This window comes from Frankliniella occidentalis, unplaced genomic scaffold (genome assembly GCF_000697945.3).
Source record: "Frankliniella occidentalis isolate FOCC.00 unplaced genomic scaffold, Focc_3.1 Scaffold212, whole genome shotgun sequence".
Lineage (NCBI taxonomy): Eukaryota > Metazoa > Arthropoda > Insecta > Thysanoptera > Thripidae > Frankliniella > Frankliniella occidentalis.
The window spans coordinates 129129-134194 of record NW_026267338.1 but is presented as its reverse complement, the minus strand read 5'-3'; the positions used below and the strand labels follow the sequence as shown (position 1 = coordinate 134194).

Here is a 5066-nt window from a genome sequence, read left to right as displayed (position 1 = left end):
GAGGCGTTGCTTGGCGGGCTGTGGTGGGAGGTGTGAGGTTGTTGAACGCTCCCCTCCTCCACATCCCACACCGCGGCCACCGCGCAGCGCCCGCCGCCCAGAGTGCGCTCAAACACATTATGTCCCCGAGGAGGCGAGGTCTATGTGGTGCGGCCCGGCTTTGGCCGCCCCCCGATCTAACAAATCCAATTTGACGCTGAAAGGCGCCCGGTTTCCGTACTTGCCTGCTGTAAAACAGACACATTTACATAGTTTTCGCTATCCTGTCTGTGCGCCCAAAACTGATTCGACGAGCGCAACACACATTTTCTTCCGACAATAGACCCGCTCCACCGCACTCCGCGCAAATGAAAACCGCTCAGCTGTTCCATTTTCGTCGACAAATACAATTTTCAGCGATGAAAAGAAAGCAATATTAATATTGCGGCGTGCTTTGCACGCTGTACTCATGCGATGAGAGCGAACTGCGAACTGCAGAGGAGTGTCGCAGCACCGCCTCCGGCTCTGTTTGCGCGAGTAATTGGAGAGCAGTTCAGGTTCAGCTGTACAGACGGCACAGTTTTGCACGCGGTGTTTGAGCTTGCGCGCTGGCCGCGGGGGAGGAAGAGGGAGATGAAGGCGTTGGCGTTGACTGACGCGCGATCCGAAGAGCGTGGGGATCTTGTTTCCTGCTGTGTTTTGTCGTTAACCCTCTCTCGCCAGAAACTCTCGCAGAGAGGGGGGCAAAATAATAATGATAACTTTGAAAAAAAATAATATATACATATATAAATGTCACGAAGCAAAAGAGAAACTTTTGGGGCGTCGGGCGCGCAGAACGCGAAAATTGGCCGTGCGATTTACATGGGGAAATAAGCTGGCGACCCTCGCTCCCCGCCCGCCTCACCCCGACCCGCCTCGCGCCGCCCGGACCAGCCTCGAGCCTCGCCCCACCCCCGGCGGCCCCGGCACTGTCAACCGCTGTCGTCTCGACTTAGCTCGCCCTTCAGGCCTGAGCGAGCCACTGTATGACTCGTGGCGGGTCGTCGGGCGAGGGGCGTTATTGGTCCAGGTGGTTTCGGGAAATCCTTGCTTTCTCCCTAATATTTCTTGACATTCGGGGGGGGGGGGGCACCCCCCCTATATGTTCTAGAGGGGGCGAGTCACCCCCCTGCACCCCACTTCCGACGGCCATGGGGACCGAGTATCTGAGTGCAATCTTACAGCCTAGCATTGCAAACTCATTCTTCCCAAGTTTGCAAAATTATATACGATATTTAAAGTCGTGTATAGTTACTAATATCAAGAACGCGGAGGTATTTTGCCTCCTCCCTTAGTCTTAAGACCATAGTTCCGATAGAGCATCGAGTTGGTATTCCCGTTTGCGTCTACGACAAGCGATCGCAACTTCAGTCATTAAAGGCGCGAGAGGGCAGCAGGGGGGAGAGAGGGGGAACTAATCACGAAGCACCGAGGTATGATAATGACGGGGTAGAGGAGAACCTCCGCCGACCTCCGCACCGCCCGGCGCCGAACCCCCCGGCCAACTCAAACAACTCAGCGGATGGAGGACATCACTCTAAAGAAAAACAGAAAAAAGACGGCCGCTGGCGTTTGGTGGTAGGGGTATGGGGACATAACAAAAACTAATTAGTTTAGCAGACGACACGCCCAGAGAGAGAACGACGCCATATTTCTAGTTAGCACCAACTGGATTTCTATTTTTTATTTTTTTATGTTGATTCGAATCCAAGCAATCAAATTTTTGGCGCCATTTCCCGCGTTAATTTTCATGCGTTCCTTTGTACAAAAACACGCATTTTTGCGCACACATTTGCACAAAAAACACGAACGTTTGCACGGAATCGTACAAATAAGTGTGAAGCGAGAAAGGGGAGGGGTTAGGGTACACAAGGAGAAATAACGGCTGCGTGTGGACACATTGTAAACGAAATGAGTTTGTGCTACCTCGTCAAAATTTACTTTGCGTGGAGAAGGGTAGCGTTACGGAGGAGGGATGGAGGAAAGATGGGCGATAGTTGCTCTGGCCGTGTTTGTTTCAGACTGTTTCAGCTTGCTTTGCTGGACAAATTTGGCTACGCGAACTAACATGACAAAAAAAAACTAAGAAAACGGAGACAGACAGAAAAAGAACCATCGAGAAGTTATCACGCGCTGCACACCGCTCTATACCCGCACCCGTTTGTCGCAAACCGCCCCTTCCGCCAAACGGACTTGCCAGCCAATTCGCCGCTTCGCTGGCAATTCCGTTCGGCAGGGGTCGGGCCTGTTTGGCAAACGGTAAGAGATAGAGCCAAACGGACGAAATTTGGGGTCGAAGCGAAGCGTTCTACTTGGACAAGTTCAATAGAGGAGTTGCACACTTTAGTGCACATCCGAGGGGGTTTACACTCGGAATTTTTGTGTACAGTAGTGTATTACATATTACGTGTATCACGCGGCATTGCGCAAGTATTTGCACAGGCTTTGCAACCAAAATTCTAACATTTTAGAGCATATTTTCCTATTTTTCGGTATTACACTACGCGTATCACCTAATTTAGGTGTACAGTGTACTATTAAGCGTACGCAGTTGAAAACCTCCTCAACCACATCGGTATACCGAATTCAACACCACTGTAAAAACTGTCGTAAGGAAAGATCGATTTGTCAACGGTCCCTCCCGTAAATTTTATGTTCGGGCCAGACCGTAAAGATATGGACAGTGCTTCAGAGTGCAAGTCAAGTGCTATACTGACCAATACGACAGTTTGCGCAGTCACGGTACATCCCGTTTAAAGTGGACCGTAATCCAAAAATTCTTGAGAAAAACTCATGCATACTTCACAAAATTATTTATCGCGCCGACAGTAGGCTTTAGCAGGGTAGCCAGCCAGTTTATGGCGTGTTTTCTAAACTTTGATGAAAATTGCGAGGGGGGCGCGTCGGGGCGTGCGTTCGTTACTGTGGTGTGCTTCGAGGGAGGGGGATGGGGGCGGGATAGGGTGGTTCGGGTTAGGGTGAGATGGGATAGGACGGGGTCGCGTGGGGTGGGGTAAGAGAGGCTCCTATCCTCTTTTCCCCTGCCGGGACTTCGTAATTTAATGTTGCACGGGTGTTCGCGTTAACTAGACTTAGCCGCGCGTTTGTGTGCCGGAGGTCCCTGCGGGGTGGTCTCGGCTGTGCCCGAGCGGCCTTCTGCCCCGTCCTGCCCAACTCCGTCCGGTCAGCACACACACTCACACATCGGTAGTAGGAAGTTCCCGTCCCAAGGGACTCGACTACTAAATTTTTCGTCCCAATTGATGACTATACGACCCCTAACCCCCCCTCGACTCCAACTGAACCGATCCCAGCGGGGCCGTCCCCAACCTCGTACCCTCCCACACCTCCGCCAGCAAGCGTCATCGCACGAAATATAATCGCCCGCTCTGCCCGCCCGTCCGTCCGTCCGTCCGTCCGTCTGCTTGTCTGCCTGTTTGTCTGTCTGTCGGTGAATTTCACCGCACCTTACAGTGAATCCTGCTGCAGCACTCTTAGTTACAGTAAATTTTCACCGTAAGACTTTAACTGGTGCTTGCACGCAGCTCTAGCAGCTCCGCAACGCCAGGGTAATGGCTCGCGCGCCGGACTAAAGCTCCTCTGGTGGTCTTTCCCTGTTTGCACACGGGCAACAACGGGGTGGTTCCCATTCCGGGCGGTCGGTATCAGCCCCCAGATGTTGTTTGCAGAGTTGATTCCAGGCGTCTTAAACCGTCTCGCTAGCAGCACACACCTCCGTAAGAAGGCACGCGTAAAAGTCGATCCATGGGGGGTTGAGCTCAATGGCAATCGCTTTACCTGGTTTGGTTTGACCTGGATTATATCTCTCCCGTTTATGCACGAATAAACCAGATTATAACTATACCAGATGGCTGATTCACCCCGCTCACTCCTGTAGTCATGCTGTACCGCACGCACGAGTGCGGGCGGGTTGCCTACTCGGTCGACCCGTAAGGCGCGCGGACTGGGGCGATGGGCAAGTCCGCCCGAACTCCCGCGTGCGGTACAGCATGACTACAGAAGTGAGCGGGGTAAATCAGCCATCTGGTATAGTTATAGGCTCAGTTGTTTAGTTACAGTCTTAGAAAGTCAACCATTACCGTCTAACCCCGGGGTTAGTACCTATAATACAGGTGTCCTGTGGGACTGTCCTCTTGGAATTTTAGAGTAGGCGGATTGTGACACACAACCTCGAATTAACAGTGTACTCTGCCCCTGCACTCTAGGTTCTGCGTACTCCACCAGTACTCGGGCACTCGTCGGACAGTTTCATTAATAGTACACTCACTACTTATACTCAACTCACCCTGCACTCAACTAAGGCACTCCACCCGCACTCGGGCACCAGTCGTCAGACAGTAGACGCTCTTATACCCTGCTACCCTGCACTCTAGGCACTCTAACCGCACTCGGCGGGCACTTCCGTCAGAGGTAGTGACAGTGCTCACCTTGCACTCCAAGCTCTGCACCCGCACACTTGTCAGACAGAGGCAGTGACCAGCTCTCCTTGCTAGACTGGCTTTATAAATGGGCGGCTCGGACGAGGTGCGCGTCCGTCCTCAGCAACACGCCGTGTCCTCCTGAGCGCACAGTCGAGCCCCCTCGGGCCCGGGCGCATCGCCGGACTGCGCTGGAGTGGCCCGGCCCGGCCCGGCCCCGCCGGAGTGTTCTCGAGGGTCCCTGGTGCTCCCGTTTGTTTCGGGCGTGCGTGGACGCGCCCCCCTCCGCTCCACGCGCCCCACACACTGAGTGCTCACCTTGTGTGTTGTGGTCGGCGACGCCCCGCCGAGCCGCGCCGCGCCCCACCACGCTCACGCCATGCCGGGCACGCGGCTCCACGCGGCCACGCCTGGTGGGAGAGCACGCTCGCTGGCGCCTCGCGCACGCTCGCGCCGCGCGCACGCTGGCCGCGCGCGCGGGGGGAGCCGAGCGGGGGCGCGCTGCCGCAGCGGGGCTGGGTCGGGACCTTGGCTCGCGGCGGCTGGGGTGCAACTGGCTGGAGCAAGAGGCGAGGCGGGGCGCCCGTCCTCGTTGCCGCCCCCACG

The 5066-nt window shown here is 54.9% G+C and overlaps 1 protein-coding gene across 3 annotated transcripts in view; it reads right to left on the bottom strand.

The window, feature by feature from the left end:
• The window catches only part of LOC113203735 (CD82 antigen-like), a 30602-nt gene extending 25601 nt beyond the window's left edge, over positions 1-5001 (bottom strand). For 2 of the 3 annotated variants that reach the window (XM_026418568.2, XM_052272571.1), the window contains exon 1: positions 4470-4762. The gene's annotated coding sequence lies outside the window, so the exon portion shown is untranslated. The other variant, XM_052272570.1, reaches the window with a different exon arrangement.
• Positions 5002-5066: the final 65 nt, after the last annotated feature.